Source organism: Balaenoptera acutorostrata, chromosome 21 (assembly GCF_949987535.1).
Source record: "Balaenoptera acutorostrata chromosome 21, mBalAcu1.1, whole genome shotgun sequence".
Lineage (NCBI taxonomy): Eukaryota > Metazoa > Chordata > Mammalia > Artiodactyla > Balaenopteridae > Balaenoptera > Balaenoptera acutorostrata.
In genome coordinates, this window is record NC_080084.1 from 27815616 (window position 1) to 27833935 (window position 18320).

Genomic DNA, 18320 nt, shown 5'->3' on the forward strand with positions numbered 1-18320 from the left:
CTGAGACGAGCCAGCAGAGGCCAGGAGCTGCCAGAAGCTGGGGGGGTGGGCGGTCCCCAGAGTCTGTGGAGGGGGTGTGGCCCTGCCAGCACATTTTTGGGGGCTTTGAGAGAATAAATTACTCTTGTTTTAAGCTCCCAAGTTTGTGGTAATTTGTTACGGGAACCCTAGGAAACTAATATAGTGTCCTTTGTGACATCATCTATTTTTTCAAAATGATTTCTCAAAATGACATCACTTTTATTGTTTATTTGATACTCTCAGATAAGATGCAAGTAATGCGTACAAGTATGAACCATAAGAAAAAAGCCACTGTACATCCAACAAATACGGTCCCCGTGTGGAAGTTTACCATCTGACACTTGGCTCCCGTCCCACATGGACACTAACGCACACGGCCGGGCCTGTGTGTTTAGGAGGGTTTCTTTGGGAAGATGCTGCCTTTCAGTGACAGCGGGCTTATCTTTATAAAGTCAGTTCCCACAAACACTGGGGAACAGGCTCAGAATTTGTGTTTTTTAGTGTCATTGTCTTGGAATTATTCATATAATTGAAAGTAATTCCCATATCTGCTTTGCCCATGATTATTTGCCCCTTTTTTCGTCTGTGTTCGGTTTGTTTCTAGTATTACTCTTGCACGTGATGTGCCCCGTGTGGATTCAGGTTATAACTCTTTTCAAGAACAGCTTCTGTGACATCCTCTTCTTGTTCTCTATCTATCGCTTGTACGCTTGTAATTTTTACTCTGTTCCTTTTTGCTCTTTTGGATGTTTGTCGCTGTTTTTCCAATACCCCATTTTTTTAAATACTCAGTTTTCCCAAGCCAGCATGTTCTAACATGTAAGTGTATCTGTTAGGAAATGTTGAAAACTGGTGACATTGTCATTTTTTTGCTGTAAATGTTTCTGAATTCCTCTGTACCCCACTATGTATATAAAAACTGAGTTTTCAGGCAGTTCTTATATAACTTCTATTTTAATGAACTGAAGCAAGTAAACATAGCATATAGCATTTAGTTTTCCCTGTATTTATATCTTTATGGATTTGGACATTTGCTATTTATAATTTAGTTTCAATTTCATACGAGCTTTCTCTTTATTGCATGGAAAGATCATTGTTTTAGGGAAAGAGGATAGATAACTTTTAAAGATAGAGGTGGCAACCAGGAGAACGCCATAAGATATTAATACTATGCAGCCAGAATACAGGGAAAAAAACTATTCCTAAAGCATTTACATGTCTCCATAAAAAGCTCCACCATTAAGGCAAAGTGCCTTATGCCCCCATTGTCAAATAAAACTTTCCCTGCTGTCTCTATAACCCCAAAAGTTTATGAATCTTCACACATAGAACGCCAACACACATTCCCCACATCTCTGAATTTTATAAAACATAAGCTCAAATACAAAATCCTATATCTGACCAAGGCAAGATGATATGCAAAAAATACCTCTGTTCTCATACTTAGCTCTCATACACTTATCCCATCTATGCCACCCCTAAACCACAAAATCTATACTAAGAATCCCTCCAAATACTGAATTGCTCAGCCCGGTACTCCCTGAGAACTCACCCTGAGACCTCTTTTGACAACCTATCAGCATCTGTGCAACACCCAATCCCACTAGAAAACCTCCAAAATCAAATACGCAAAGTTGTTAAGGAGATTCACACGTATCCCACACATGGGCATGGGATACGTTTCAGGGCATGGAGACATAGATTCCCTTGTAAGGCCTCAGCCCTGGATCCGTCACCGTTACGCAGTGGCACCAGTGTACACGTCACCAAGCCTCACCTTTGTTTCTTCACCCCAGAGTGACTGTGTGTGTGCTCATTGCACACGTGTGCCCTCAACACTTGTACCAGATAACTGGAATACATGCACAGCCTCCTCACCCATCCTGTCTTTTCTCTTGGTGCCTCTGGCACTCGGCCCCAGACAAGGGGGTTCGCTACTGTTCTCCTCCGCCTGAGCTGGGATGTCCCTGAATGAAACGTTCAGCAGGTAGTTTTCCTACTCTGGAGATTCTTCTCATCCCACCTCTTTATTTTGACTGCTGAGTCACAACTGCACTGCAGTGCCCCAGGTGAATTCTGTTTTCCTGAGGTTGAATTCAGGCTTTGGTCAGTTTTGTTCTTGGAGAAATTTCCACTGGTCTAAGGTGATTCCTTTGGTTGGTGTTACTTCCAAATTCTCCTGTGACTCAGGAACTTGGATGTAGGCGTCTCCTTCAGGGCTTCCTAAATCTGCTCCCATGGCTGTGTCATCAGCCCCAGGGCTGTTGGTTCCCTACCTATTGCCAGACTCCCACTCTTTCTTTCCAGTTCGCTCTTCTGAGTGTTAAAGAGGACATAGGCAGTTTGGCTCAGGAAAGAAGTCATGTCACAGGTGGCTACCTTAGATCATCCATCATCCCACTCTTTTTTTCCCCAGTTTTTACATATCAGAAGTAATGTCCATTGAGACAACTCAAAGCGGCATAGACCAGCACAGCTTAGAGTAAATAGACAAGTGGTCCTGCGTTCTGCTGAGACAGGAAGATTTGCACGTCAAGACACTCGGGATATGGTTACTCAGCGGTTTGGTCACCTGTGAACCGTTTCAATACAAGGATGAGGACCTTAGAGGGAGTGTGCAAAGTAAACATCTTGGCAGTAGGCACCTTCTTTAGACAAACACTACAATGACAGGAGTTTTCGCAGTCCAGCTCTTTGGGCTTCATCGACTATCCTAAAGCTTGGCTCTCACTCTGAGCTACCTTGATATCCAGCTTAATGTCCAGGTAAGGGTCAAGGGTGTTTAAAATGCCCTTGCAATGGAGACACTTGATTTAAGGTCTCCAGCACCCTCCAAATATTGGTCGTGTTAGGGTGGTGCCCTTGAAGTGACACTGTAACTACTTGTCCCCTTGCAAACGTGCCTTCTGCATGGCATTGACAGTGAACATCAGAAATTCATGGGCATCTTCCTGCTTGTGTGTATGGAAGCCAGCAACTCACTGGTGTGATGGCTTGATAACATCACAACGATGATGGCTTGCCTAGTACATAGAGTGCAGAATCCTTAACGCTGACAAATCTGAGAGTACCCCTGAGTCAGTGTAGAGTTGGCAAGGGATGGCGTATATGTCAGATTTTGCAGCGCTGCATTCATGTAGCAGGCGGTCCCCATATTCCAGAGTCCCATAAAGTCTCTTTTAAGTCAGACAAGTTTCTCTGAAGGAGTGAGCACTGTTGCCACAGAAGCGAAACCATCATGCAGGTTATGGTGTCTGTGGTGATTGTGATGGTTTTTCTGCTAGAGTGAGACCCCAGTGGACTTGAGCACCAGCTGTGGGTGCCTGAGCAGGTTTGTGTTTTGGAAAGATAATGAACTGAGTCTCACCTCCCCAGTGGAAAAAGTAGCTTCAGTGTCTCAAACTGGCTGTACCATTTTACATTCCCAGCAGGAGTGAGCGAGAGCACCTGTTGCTCCATATCCTTGTTTACATTTGGTGTTGTCAGCGTTCTGTGTTTTAGCCATGCTAACAGGTCTTTTAATTTGCAGTTCCCTTATGACATGTTGGATCTTCGCCATCTGTATGTCTTTGGTCAGGTGTCTGCTCAGATAGTTTGTGCATTTTTAATTGGGTTGAACTTTTAAAATTTCTTTTAAGATTTATTATTATTATTTATTTATTTTTGGCTGCGTCGGGTCTTAGTTGCGGCACGCGGGATCTTTGTTGAGGCGTGCAGGATCTTTTGTTGCGGCGTGCGGGCTCTTCATTGTGGTGCGTGGGCTTCTCTCTAGTTGTGGCGTGCGGGTTTTCTCTTCTCTAGTTGTGGCGTGCAAGCTCCAGGGCGTGTGGGCGCTGTAGTTTACAGCACACAGGCTCGCTAGTTGAGGCGTGCAAGCTCAGTAGTTGTGGCCCGAGGGGCTTAGTTGTGGCATGTGGGATCTTAGTTCCCTGACCAGGGATCGAACCTGAGTCCCCTGCATTGTAAGGCGGATTCTTTACCATTGGACCACCAGGGAAGTCCCTTAAATTTTAATGAAGTCCAATTTATCAATTTTTTTCTGACATGGATCATGCCTTTGGCACTGTACCTAAAATGTCATCTCCAAACCCAGAGTCATCTAGACTTTCTCTTATGTTGTCTTCTAGGAGTTTTATAGTTTTATATTTTACATTTAAGTCTATGATGCACTTTCAGTTGATTTTTATGAAGGGTGTAATATCTGCATCTAAATTCATTATTTTGCTTGTGGCTGTCCAGTTGTTCCAACACCATTTGTTCAAAAGACTGTTGTTTCCTCATTGAATTGCCTGTGTGCCTTTGTCAGAGATCAGTCCAGTATATTTGTATGACTCTCTTTCTGTGCTTTCTATTCTGTTCTATTAAACTATTTGTCTATTCTTTTGTTAATACCACAGTGTCTTGATCACTGTAGCTTTATGGTAACTTTAAGTATTAAAGTTGGGTGGTGTCATTGTTCCAACTTTGTTTTTCTCCTTCAATGTTAGGTTAGTTTTTGGTCTTTTGTCTTTTCATATAAACTTTAAAATCAATTTGTTGATACCCCCAAAATAATTTGCTGGGATTTTGACTGGCATTCTATTGAATGTGCAGGTCAAAATCAGGAAGATCTGACATCTTGACAGAATTGTGTCTTCCTAACCATGTACATGGACTAGCTTTACTTTTATTTACATATTTATTGATTTCACTGAGTTTTGTACTTTTCTTCATATAAGTTTTATATATCTTTTATTAGATTTATGCCTAAGGATTTCATTTTTTGGGTGCTAATATAAATAATTTATTTCAAATTCCAGTTGTTCATTGCTAACATGTAAGAAAGTGGATAGCAGGGAAGCCTGTATTCTGTAGTAAGGTACTTGCAAGTGGCATGGTGTCACTTTAAAGTAGACTTAGATTAGTTGTAAATGCATATTGCAAACTCAAGGACAGTGACTAAAACATTTTCTAGAAGTATGATTGATTAATTGATACAGTAAGAACAAAGAATGGCATTATATAAATTATATAAAATGCTCAGTTAAAACCAGGTAAGGGAGAAAAAATTGGAAGACAAAAAAAATAATAAAGGACAAGGGCAATGAATAGAAAACAGTTACAAATATGATAGATACCAATCCAGTAGTAACAGTAACCACTTTAAACATCAGATGTTTAAATACATCAATTAAAAGAAAGACTAGGAGTTCCCTGGCAGTCCAGTGGTTAGGACTGTGCGCCCTCACTGCCGAGGGCCTGGTGCAATCCCTGGTCAGGGAGCTAAGATCCCACAAGCCTGTGGGGCACAGCCAAAAAAAAAGACTGTCAGAGGGGATTAAAAAAAAAAAAAAAAAGACTGAACTATACTTTATGTAAAAGAAACCCACATTAAATACAAAGATACAGATATATTAGAAGTAAAAGGATGGAGAAAGATACATTTGTTAAAAATAAGCAAAGAAAAAAAAAATAAGCAAAGAAAGCTGGACTATAGCTATGCAGAGTATAGTTAACACTCATATTCTACATATTTCCCTTAACACAGAAATTTATTTTCTGACTGACCTCAGTCATCTTAATTATATTTAGAGCTACGTAAAAAAACTAGAAAGTGACCAGCATAATAGCTTTTCAGCTGCAACTTTTAATCTATATATTTATATATTACATTTTAAAATGTAATATAATAATTTTCACAAAATTCTGCACTCAACGTTCCCAAATTGTTCCATGTTCCTACATTTTATTTTATTTTATCTTCAACAATAAGTCATTAGGCAGAAGTTTGACTTTATGGATGAATTGTGTTGTAAAACATTTATGTTAAGAGGTTTTTCCAGCTCTGAGACTTCTAACATGAATTTCCGCTGAAGGCTTTTTCACTTTGATTTTAGGATTGGTATCTCCTCAGTATGGGAACTTTAATATTACCTAAGGGGTTGGAAATCACTGAAGGCTTTCCTTAATTCATTACACTGAGTGTTTTATACAGTGTGCAGTCTCACATATTCTATAAGTAAAGGGCTTTTTACATTTCTTTCATTTAGTAACTTCTCCAGCATGAGTTATGTGTTATTTCACTTCCAACTTGCTTCTCCGGTAAAGACCAGTCTACTTTTCTAAAGATTTTCCTGTTTTTATAGTTCTTCCTACCCTGAATTTTCTTGTGCACACTAACGCTGAAGCTTAGATGAAGTCCCTGCTGCAGTGGGAACAGAGAGAGGTTTCCTTCCAAATGGAGGTCACTCGTGTTGTTTAAGGATAACTTACGGGGGCTTCCCTGGTGGCGCAGTGGTTAAGAATCTGCCTGCCAATGCAGGGGACACGGATTCGAGCCCTGGTCCAGGAAGATCCCACATGCCGCGGAGCAACTAAGCCCGTGCGCTACAACTACTGAGCCCGTGTGCCACAACTACTGCAGCCCACGTGCCTAGAGCCCGTGCTCCGCAACAAGAGAAGCCACTGCAGTGAGAAGCCCGCGCACCGCAACAAAAGAGTAGCCCCCGCTCGCCTCAACTAGAGAAAGCCCGCGCAGAGCAACGAAGACCCAACGCAGCCAAAAATAAATAAGTAAAATAAAATTTAAAAAAAAGATAACTTACGGGTTACAGAGACGTAGATTTTCACCCCATGTGCGCTCTCTGGTGTGTTAGGTTAGAGCTGTGGTGAAGACTCTTCCACACTCGTCACATTTATAATTCGGGCACTCATGTCATCCAGAGTGAGAGCTTTGACAGAGGCGACCCCGCACAGATGGCATCCATATGATCTTCCTCCAGGGTGAGTTCTCTCACGTCATCCAAGGACAGAAAGTTGGAGACAGTGACCTTCATAGACCTCCCAGGAGAAATCCCCTCCCACTGACTTCATACCAGGAAGAGCAGCAAATTCCCTGGATAATGGTTAGTTTTACCTCCTGGATGTTGATGAAACCATGGCTGAGGATGCCTCCCTTTTGGCAGATCATTCTAGGAAGGTGGGAACCAAATTCGCAACAAACTCATTCATCTGTGTCATCGTCTCCATTGAAGTGTCATTCCTTTCCTTGGTTAATTAGTGCCCACCTTTTTTTCTTCCTTCATCTTAATTACAATTCAGTCTGCTTTATTCTGTTTTTTTGGGTGACTACCCAAGTCCCTTATGGTAGGTAGGTCAAGAGGCAGAGAGAGAGAGAGAGAGAGCTCTCCCCCCACCCCCAGGCAGACTAAAGACCGAGGATCTGGTGCAGGATGTCCCTTCTTCACTGCCTTGACTGGGGTCAACACATATCAAGGTTAGGGCAGTGGACTTGGCCCTCCTGCCCAGGCTCACAGGTCTGCTCCCTCCCCCAGCCCCTGAGGCCTGTGACTACAGCATCCTCGAAGCTTTAAACAGCTTCTCGGTGCTCATGGGGACTCAGGGAAAACAGGATCTGCAGACCAGCAAGCGGGTCCTCACCTGACCCCAGGTCCCCGGCACCTTGACCTTGGACTCCAGCCTCCAACCTTGAGGAACAGACGTCTGGTTTCACGCCCATCTGCAGTACTTCAGCAGCCGAAGGGACTCGGACTCAGAAGTTGAGCATCTACTCTGCCCCGTGGCTGAGGAGCTTCACAGATACAAATAAAGTGCAAAACCCTGTCTTAGAAAACCTTTGACCCTGGTGGGAACAATACCAGCCAGTAAGTACTGGAGGCTGAATTTAGAGGGTAGTTGAGACTCTTCCACTTTTTAGAAAGGGGACACCAGACTCCAGCAGGCCACCACTGTCCCCAAACGACAGAGGCTCCTGGGCCTGGAAATCGGCCTGTCTGCACCAAGAGGTGCAGTCGGTGTGAAATTCACACTGGAACCCAGACGTGCTGGGGGGTAGAAAAGTGTAAAATACCTCACTAGTAATGTTTAGATTGAGTACATGGTTAAAGAATCGTATTTTGGATCTATTGGGTTAAATAAAATGTTATGAAAATTAATTTCTTTTACTTTTTCTTGTAGCTACCAGCACACTTAACATTGCACGTGATTCTGTTGGACAGCGTGGGTCCAGAGCCGAGTCAGTTCCTGCTTTGGGAGCAGAGAGTCCTCCATGTGGGGTGTCCTGCCCGCGGGACCTTGGGCAGCATCTCCAGCATCATCCACCAGATGGCAGTAGCTCCTCTCCAACACGACTTTGCCAAAGTCCCCAAGGGCTTGGAGTAACCCCATCTGTCCATGCTGCAGGTAAGCTTGCTGCCGCCTCTTCCTGCTCCTTCGGGCACGGACCATCCTTGCTCCTGAGGACAGACCGGCCTGGTGTCTTGTTTGCGGGGCAGGGTGTGGGGCGGAGCCCCGTGTGGTGGGAAGGGAGCTTGCGGGGGTGGGTGCCGTCGCTCCTGCTGTGTGTCCGTATGTGACTGGGCACCACAGTGCTTCCTGCAGATGGTGGGGCAGGCCGTGAGGCAGGGTCCCAGCACCCCACCTCTGGCACGAGTGCCGCGCCCGATGCCCTCCCAGGAGGGAGGAGGGCCTTTCCTCCACAGCAGAGATCAGTGTATAATGCACAAATAAGGCAGAGGGTGGAAGCGCCAATGTGAGCAGCTGCTGCCCAGCCAGGCTGGGTGTACCCTCACCTCCTTGTCCGAGGGAGGAAGCCAACATCGTCCTGCACCCCTGTGTGGGAACTGAGTATGTCTTCCCAAAGGCCCTGAGTGACAGAGACAGGATCAAACCCAGACCCTCTTTCACCCAAACCCATGTTCCTTCCACAACCCTGAAATCCCTTTACTCTGCCCCACGGAGCCCAGGGACTGGATCCTGAAGATGCGGTGGGGGTCCCTCGATCAGACACGTCCCCTTGGGCTGTGCCTGGCGTTCCCCAGAGCATGTGTCCAGGGGTTCGTCCTTACACTCCCTCCCCATGGCTGGGCCTGTGACCAGGGGCTGAGAGCAGGCCCCTGCTGGGCAGAGAAGAGGGGGCATGGGGCGGCCGTGGGAGCCCCCAGCTCCTCCCAGGTCCAGTTAGGTGCATGACCCCAAAGCCCCTCTTGGACTGGTGTAATCCAAACAAGCGAGACAGGTTCTCAGAAAGGATTAGAGGGTTTAGGTGTACTCAGTCCCTGGAGGACGTGGACGTCTGTGTTCAGTCCCCTTGCAGAGCCTGGTGCTTCCTGTCTGTTAGCCAGGGTCCCAGAGACAAGGCCCCCGGCTACTAGGGACTGAATTCACTTCTCACGCCGGCTCGAGGTTCCCCAATATGCACGTAGTTCACAGCCTGCAGACGCGACCAGAGGACGGCTTTGAAGAGACACTGTCGGCCCAGACGGGGACGTCAGGCCAGCAAAGGAGGCCAGTGTGCTGCTTGTTTGCACGGCAGATTACATTTTCAAATAACATATCATAACAGATTAAAGCTGAAAAAAATCATTTTTTCCAGGCCACTGAGCACTTTATAGGATTATTCAGTCCAAAGGGGCTCCTGACTGTCATCCTCTCAAGGTCAGGAGAACAAAGTTTCTGCCAGTGGCCTTGGTCCCAATCTGAGCTGAGACGCAGCTGGCCATGCCAGGGAGCTGGTCCATAGCTGCCTCTTCCTAGAGAGACAGCCAGCTCTTGTCAAAGCAAATAGCAGACACCTGAACCAGTGAGCACTTTTTTAAATTAACTTGGAGCGACTGGAAGGGGTAACTGAAGGCCCCTTTGGGGGTTTGGTGTTTCTGTAGGAGGAGAGCTTGATTCCTGCAGCTGCTGAGCCTGGTCGACAAACGGAAACCCATCAACAACAAAAACGTTCCCGAGTGAGGCTCCCTTGGGGTCCAGCGTCCAAGGATCTAGGAGAGACAGGAGTCGGGACCGCTCATGATTCCTGAGGGGGCAGCAGGGTCGCGGTGGGGGGGGAGATGGGAATGAAATGACCCCCGGGAACCTGGGCATCTGCTCCTCAGAGCCATGGGGCCTCATCTCTGGTCTGACTTCGTCCCCCACGGCCCACCCTGCCCCTTCCAGACAGAGGACCCAGCGCTCAGGGAAGGTGCCTGGCCCCAGGTGCACCTCCAACGGCAGCATCTGCAGGAAGTCCCTGCAAGGGAGCTGACCTTGGCTTAGGGAGGATCTGCACCCTTTTCCTTCCAAGAAAATGGAAAAACGCATTGGGAGGGGGACTGACAAAACTTGCTCTGGGGAGACAGCAGGGGCAGAAATTCCTTCACTGAGCACTCACTCCGGGCCCAGCACTGCGGCAGGACCCAGAGGTGGAGGGTGGGCAGGACCAGCAAGACGGGGCTGTTCCAGGATAGTGTGCACCAGCCGGGGAGAAAGAGGCCTCGCTAAAACACAGTCACGAAAACACAGAGTGTTAGGTCTGTGATCAAGTCAGTGGGATAAAGGTCCCCTGGAAGCCACGTCAGTTCACCAGATCTGAATCACAGCCGCACAGACAGATGTGAAGATCGGCATGCGGGACGGTGAGAGTGAGGGTCCTACGAGGGGAATGGGCCTCTCCCCTTGCAGCTCAGAGAGAAGCCCACAGGGGCTGGAGCCATGAGATCAAGGGGCCGGCTCGGGACTTGAGTTTGGAGAGAAAAGGCAGGGTTGGATTTGCAGAGCCTCACAGGCTGAGAACAAGTTTGGAGTTTTTTGAGCATGGACGTGACCACCTGATCCACCCCCAGAGGACCAGCCTGTCTTCACATTGGAGGGTGTCGAGTGGCGGGCAGCTGAGGAGCCCCGTCAGGAGGCCCTGGCAGACAGCACAGGTGCCCACTAACCACGGTACACACTCCGGGACTGGAGATTTGGGAAAGAGAAAAAGGAAGTTGCAGAGAGGCAAGTGGGACCAGCTTTGTGGGAGGAGCACGGCGCCTGCCACCCTTCCCCTCCTTGCCGGGCTCCAGGGGCCGATGTGGGCAGAGGCCTGCAGTGCACGTACCAGGAGCAGGTGGGGCTGTGAGGAGGGTGCGAGGCTCTCAGCCTTGCTCCCCACCTGCCCCTGGTCTGCAAGACCCCCAGGGATTTAGCCCTCCCTTGGGGTAAACGTGAAGCTCAGAGGGAAGAGGAAGGCCTGGGCAGGAACGTTAGGGCAGCTCTCTGGGGCACCTGCTCCCAGGGCCGCGTGACCCGTGCATCTCGACTCCAATTTGGTTACGGTACCACCTACTTCTAGGACTGCAGAGGCGAACGAGGAACAGCCGTGGCCTTCAAGGGCGGCACTCACACCAGAAGCAACGGGAAGGCGGCATTTAGCAGAAGTGCACTTTCACAGCTCTTTAGCACTTAAATTTTTTAAATTTAAATAAGAATTTAAAATTTTTAGAGTGCCCAGCATGCTGGTTTGAAACATGTACACACAGTGAAACGGTTACTACAGTCAAGCTAGTTAGCACGTCCGGCTCACGTAGTGACCACTGTGTGTGGTCAGAGCACCTGAGATCTACTCCCTGAGCGAATTTCCAGGACCCGACCCAGCGTTATCACCTGCAGTCACCGTGCTGGACAGTAGTCTCGGGACTGCTCACCCTGCGTCCCTGCAGCTTTGTCCCTGTCACCAGCTCCTCCTCACCTCCCCCACCTCCCCCACCTCCCGGCCCCTGCTCACCCCCATCTACCCTTGGCTTAAAATTTAAATCAACAAAGCTGACATCACAGCTCCTTGCGTAGGAATGGATCAGGGAGATCTCTTTTTGGTGAGAATTTGGGTACAACTTAAAATGCTCTTAATGCTGCAGAACTGCTCAGGAGATGCCGTAGAACAAGAACGTCTCCCGGTTCTAATTTCCACCCGCAGTGGCTCCACAAGCCCTGTAGGACCAAATCCATTCAGGTTCTCATCTAAATGAGTATGTGTGGCTTTGTGCGTGTTTGTCTTGTTTTCTTTCTTATTGTGGAAATTTGCCAGTAGAGAGAATAAGTTACACAGCTGGGCGATCTGGTTCCATCTTTGCCCTTCCTACCCCTCTCCCCCAGGGGCGTTGGGGCAATTCCAGATATGGTACTGTTGCATCCACCCTAAGGACCTCTGAAAGATGGGAGGTAATTGCGTTTCTATCATTAAGCAAAAAGTTGACAATAATTGCTTAGCAAAACAAAACACCCAGCGTGGTATCTGTTAATCTGTGGCCTCCTTTAGCCGGGAGAATGCAGGGCTGTGGAAGGGTGAGTGTTCTGGGGCCGGCTGGAGGCCTCTGGTCACCACGGCAGATCCCATCACGGGAACCCCGGTGCCTGGCTGTCTCTCTTGGTGATGTTAGCAGCCTTTGAAAACGGTTGCCTAGATTTACTCAGGTATTCTGAGTTGTGAAACAGTGACATTTTAATTCCAAGCTTCTATTTTAAAAAAACAAAAAACGCTTTCCCTCATCAACTACTTGTACCTTGAGGTTCAATTTAGATTTTGCGCTTTTTGTTTTAATGTCTTTGTTAACTTGTGGATTTAAACATTAGACGTGTTTCAGTGTGGTAATTCTCACATCTTCAGTCGGTGGGGCCTCTTCAGTGAATCCTTTTGACGTGGACCTGGAGACCTTTGGTGGCTTTCTTGTTTTCTGGTGGACATGATGTTTTAGATGGTGCATTTCCCGACTCAGACATGAAATCTTCCATTTATCCCAGAAGCCACGGATGGATGAGAAATCTACTCACTGGGGGTGACTATTGATCGGGTTTGGTCATTGTTTTCAGTCCTTTTCTGTACAAAGCTAGTCATTTCATATCCATAATTCCCATTCAAATTTAGGAATACAGTGTTTTTACTTAACCTCATCCATTGTGTGACCGTCTCCTTTCACTCACACTATTTTGATTCTTAATGATATCAAAGTAATGACTCAATCTGACCTCAACATAAAAACGTTAGTCTCAGAATAACAATGCCCATGCCCGCTCCCGCTTTTAACTTAGTGGTTTCCTTCTGTTATTGTTATAGTTATTGCTACTATGGGTGTGTTTCAATATGCAGGAAGGCCTGTATTTTCCTGGCACGCCTTTATTGTTGGCAGGGAATTGACAATGCTTGTGTAGATTTTCCTGTGATTGTTCATGCTGCTTATTTTTAAAAATAAAACAAAACAAAGACTTTTCCTGAATCTCCAGGAGATAGCGATGGGCTGGCATAGCTTTTTAACTTCGAAGCCCTGGTGCTTCCACTTTTGTTGTTTTCACAAAGCGATGAGCAGTTTAGCCTGGGCAGTTCAGAACTCAACCCGCTTGTCTCCCCTCCCCGACCACCTGCGAGGTGTCGTCTCCTCTGCCCCTCCGTGCGTCCTGCTCAACGTGGTCAGATTCAGTTCTCAGGAGTTTCTCCTGAGGGAAGGAATCCGGGTGCTGGGGGAGCTCTGTTAGTTTTGAGTTTATAGGGTTCAGACTGTTCCAGAACTGTGGAATCCTTGGGTATTGAGTGGGTATTGGGTTCTTAGTTTTGCTTTCAAATCTAGTGTGTCTATTTCTGGGAGAATTGGGGGAAAATACTAAAACACTATAAATTGCCACCATCTTCCCAGACTCCTCCTTAAATGGACCTTCAACTTTCTAATGAGACTTAGAACAGGGTCAATTGTAGAAAAGAATACAATACATCACTGTTATTGTGGACAATATAATCATTCACTAAAATTCAAAGTCAGTGTGCTTCCTGGTACCCAGGATTCTCTAGAAGGCTGTCTCCAACGGTTCTGGTCTGTACTCTTCTCTTGAGGTTACGAAATAATTTTCCTGGCCGCCAAGCAAATCTGGCCGATATTCCCCTACCCTCTCACAGAGCAGTATATGCAGTTCTGATCACCACACACCATGAAGCCAGTAAGAAAACTGGAGAGTGAAAACAAGGAAGTGGTGATGAATTAGGTTCCCATTGCTGCTGTAGAACATTTCCAAAAATTCACTGGCTTAAAACAGCACATATTTATGATCTTACAGTTGTAGAGACAGAAGCCTGAAGTGAATGCACAGGCAGTTCCTTCTGGCGGCTCCTGGGGGAACTTCTTCCCTGTCTTCTTCCAGCTCCTCGAGGCTCCTGCCCCCTCCTCCACCTTCAAGGCCTCCGGGCAGCTTCTTCTCACATCTTCTTCCTCTGACTCTGACCCTCCTGCCTTCTCCTCAGCCACCAGCAGGGAGTTTATGGGTGAAATTCAGACCTGAAGAAAGGGCCTGGGCAGAGGAAGGAGGTGTGGAGCTTCTGGCCACGGCGGGGGCTCTGGTGCAGGAGGAGGGTGGGGAAAAGGAGCCCAGGGGTCAGCACATGCCAGCTGCCCCCGAGCCCGCACCCCTGCGTTGGCCACTCGCACTCCTCCAGTGAGTTCTGAGTCTAGGGCCCAGGACCCGAGTGTGACATTATTTGGAAGATCCATCACTGAGAGACAGAGAATGAAACCACTGTTTCCATCGAAGCGCTGGCAGCTGAGATGGGTTCACACTCAGGTGGGGGCAGACTTAGCCAGCGGGGGGACGGGGGGGCGCGGCAGAAGAGGCAGGGCGCCCGGTCCTGGTGGGGCCGTGGCTTGCTGGGGCCGCTCTGCGAGGGGTGAGCGTCCCTCTGAGCCCCTCCCATGGGGTGAGTGTGCAGGAGAGGGCTCTGGGTGGCAAGCTCCTGCTCAGCACGTGGGGCCAGCAGCTCCCAGCACCTGGTTCCTGGGGTCCTCCTGCTGAGGGGTGGTCTGAGCGCCATGGCCCTCAGAATGGAAGTTGCCCCTGGGGTCATTTCTCGGTAATCCTGCTTGTTACGTTTCAACCACACTGTCTTCCACTTGTCGAAAAGTTTTACAGAAAATGTTGGTCTGGGGCTTCCCTGGTGGCACAGTGGTTAAGAATCCACCTGCCAGTGCAGGGGACACGGGTTCGAGCCCTGGTCCGGGAAGATTCCACACGCAGGCTCAGTAGTTGTGGTGCACAGGCTTAGTTGCTCCGCTCTAGCCGCAGAGCAACTAAGCCTGTGCACCACAACTACTGAGCCTGCACTCTAGAGCCCGTGAGCCAGAACTACTGAGCCCACGTGCCGCAATTACTGAAGCCCGCGCGCCTAGAGCCCGTTCTGCAACAAGAGAAGCCACCGCAATGAGAAGCCCACACACCACAACAAAGAGTGGGCCCCGCTCACCGCAACTAGAGAAAGCCCGCACGCAGCAACGAAGACCCGATGCAGCCAAAATAAATAAATTAATTAATTAAAAAAAAAGAAAATGTTGGTCTATCGGGTAAATCCACCCCCACGACCCCAGACCATCCGCGCAATGATGCATTAACTTTAACGTTCCAGAATCTCCCGCTCGTAGAGATTCACAGGTAGCCCTTGGCTGGTTTGTTGTTCTACAAGAGACATGACCCAGCTCCCTGGCGGTGGACAGTGGCCGAGGGAACAGAAGAACCAGCCTGTGGGCTGCCCTTAGCAGGAAGCCGCCAGCTTCTGGGCTGGGCTGATTAGAAATTGGGTCTTATGTTGGGTTTGACCCCAAGAATTGAACCCACGGAGGCAACTCTGCAGACTGTTTTCCACTGTGAATTCTGGAGATGGGCTGGAGATTATTGGGCAAAGAAAATTGGAAAATTCCTGATACTCTGCCCCATTCAGAAGGGCAGAGTGTAGACGCCCCTAGAAACAGAGCGGCTTGGAAAGATTGTCCCTTGAACAAAGCGCTTCCTTCCAGGACTGCAGGATTTTTTCCTCAGCTGCCCTTTTTGCATCGCCTCAGGGATTGTTGGGACTTGACATTCTAATATCCCACTGTCTGGATGGACCAAGTTTATTTATCCACTCACCTGCTGAAGGACATCTCGGTTGCTTCCAGGTTTTGGCAGTTATGGATAAAGCTGCTGTAGACATTTGTGTGGACATAAGTTTTCAATCCCTTTGAGTAAATACCAAGGAGCATGATTGCCGGATCACGTGGTAAGGGTATGTTTAGTTTTATAAGTAATCACCAGACTGTCTTCCAAGGTGTCTGTACCCTTTTGCGTTCCCACCAGCAGTGATGAGAGTTCCTGTTGCTCCACGTCCTTGTCAGCATTTGGTGTTAGTGCTCTGGATTTTGGCCATTCTAATATGTGTGTGGTGGGATCTCATTGTTTTAATTTTTATTTCCCTAATGACATACGACGAGGAGCATCTTTTCATATGCTTATCTGCCATCTTGATGAATTTTGATATAATTTCTAAAATTCATAGAGGGAAAAAAAGGTGATTTTGGTTAAAGTTTTCTGGCAAATGGAAGAAGTAACACATATGTGTTCATATGGCAAGTGGTTTTACCTCTGAAACATTGATACAAAAACTCCACAAACATCTGCAGAAGGAGTTTCCATAAGGAGACACAACACGTTAAGCTTCAAGTATTCTGACTTTGGTTAACAGTGAGAGGCTCCTTAGTGTAAAGAAATAAGAGTGCAGTTATTTTAACCTCATGCAGAAGGAGGCTTTCTGTAAAGTCTGTCCATGACGGACCTGGAGTATTGAATAAAATGTTCTCTTTCTTTAACTGGTCATCTCTTGACAAGTAGAAATATATATAGATATAGCTATTTAAATTATAAATATCTATATCTATATCTATCTATCTATCTATCTATATATATATAAAGCACAGACACCACTGCTCCAGATTTGTTCAAACTGGTTCAATGCTGCATTTCAATTCTTGTGTCAAATGCTGGTTTAGAAGGATTTTTGGTGACGTGTAATCTATGGTCTAATGATCCAGGCTGATTGAATGTTGAGTCAGTAAGAATTTCTCATTTCTTGTTATATGATGTTCACTTTTTTGAAAGCAGATTTTTTTTTTTTATAGAGAAAGAAGGTAAATGTCACACATTTCAATTTAAAATGTGAAATGAAGTATATTTTCTTGCTAATGGACACAAAAACGTGGGTTTTTTTCTTTTTCCCAATCAACAGATTTTATAGAGCAGACCCATTGTTTCTTTTGAATCCCCTCTATGCCTATGGACTGGACACATGGTGAGTCCTAGGACCTCATCACCCGTCTGCCTTCACAGCCTCTGCCGCGTCGCCTGCAGCCCAGGCTCTGTGGCCCATTGCTGGGTGCCCTCCATTTATTAGTGTCAACTTACTTTGCACAATTTCTCTTCCAACTTCTCTGATGCTATAAAACTCCTCTCTTTTAAATTCCATCAACACATTTTGTCTATTTCTGCCTCTGCGCATCTGTTTTTGCTGCTCCAACATGAATGCCAACCTCTTTCTCGCCAACAATTAAAATAGGGCCTGTGCCTCAAGGTCACTACAAGGTTACCTGCCCGATGTGCGCACAGCTTCTACACTGCTTTGTCATCAGACCACTTACTAAAACTGCTCACATTACTCAACCCATCCCAGCTTCAATTTACCATAATTCACGCACAGAATGTCCTTAGCACCCACTGCTGCCTCAGATGCCTGGATGAAGGGCGAGAAGTCGGCACCAGCCGAGGCCCCGAGCTCACGGCACCTGCAGCTCCTTTGGTCAGAAGGCGGAGTCGGCTCAGACACGTGGCCCCTCAGGCTGTGAGGACTCCCAGGAGGGCAAGGGGACGAAGTAACAGGGTGGGCTCAGGGTCACCAGAACTCCAGTATCCACGGCCTTCGAGTGGACGACTGCAGTGAGCCTGGAGAAGAGCGTGCAGCCAGCTCGGAATATTTGTCCCGGGGGGAAAGGCTGACGACTGGGCAAATGGCGCCAGGAGAAGGCAGGAAGGACGGAGTTGGGCCTGTTGGGCACAGCGGGGGCTCTGAGCTTGGCCACGTGGGTTACTGGAGGGTGAACGCCGGCTGCTGTGCGGGGCCAGGTGCAGGGAACGAGGCTCCAGGCTCCCAGAGGCACATGGAGGCTCGGACCCTGGGAATTGGCCAGACTCGGGACTTGCTGATGGACTGGGCTTGCGATGTAAGGAGACCGGGTTTATAGAAAGTTCCTGAGCCTGGGGCCTGAGCCAGTGCTGGTCTCTGCCACGCTGAGCAGAGCAGGGCAGGGCAGGCAGGGGTCCTGCGATGAACCTTTCCGTCTGAGCTGCCAGCCGGAGATCCAGGTGAGATGTCCAGGCAGAGGTTGGGTATGTGAGCCCAGAGAGCAGGGCTGAGCATCTAAATGTGGGAACCTGTCAGCATTGTGGTCGTGCTTAAACTCTTGGGATAGGGTGCGACCCCCTGAGTACGGAGACAGACGAAAGGATTTCCATTATTTCCAGGAAGAGAAGAGGATCCAGCCAGGTGGCCAAGGGCACAGCAGGAAAACTGCAAGTTCCCAGAAAAATCACTTCAAAACCTGGTTTCTGGAAGGTCAGCAAAAGTGTCCAAATACTGTTGCAAGGACCAGGCAGATGAGGATGACATCTGCCAACAGGAAGATGACAGGGACTTTGTCAAGAGCATTTCAGAGGCGCCG

The 18320-nt window shown here is 47.7% G+C and overlaps 1 long non-coding RNA gene and 1 pseudogene across 1 annotated transcript in view; one reads left to right on the forward strand and one right to left on the reverse strand.

Moving 5' to 3' along the window:
• Positions 1-2065: 2065 nt before the first annotated feature.
• On the reverse strand, positions 2066-3190 carry LOC103011578 (ubiquitin carboxyl-terminal hydrolase 17-like; annotated as a pseudogene).
• A 4157-nt stretch (positions 3191-7347) lies between these two features.
• The window catches only part of LOC130706103 (uncharacterized), a 39904-nt gene continuing 28931 nt past the window's right edge, over positions 7348-18320 (forward strand). Inside the window, exons 1-2 of the long non-coding RNA XR_009006502.1 lie at positions 7348-7664; positions 7978-8202. This is a non-coding gene — a long non-coding RNA (uncharacterized LOC130706103). The remainder of the gene's footprint in view (positions 7665-7977; positions 8203-18320) is intronic.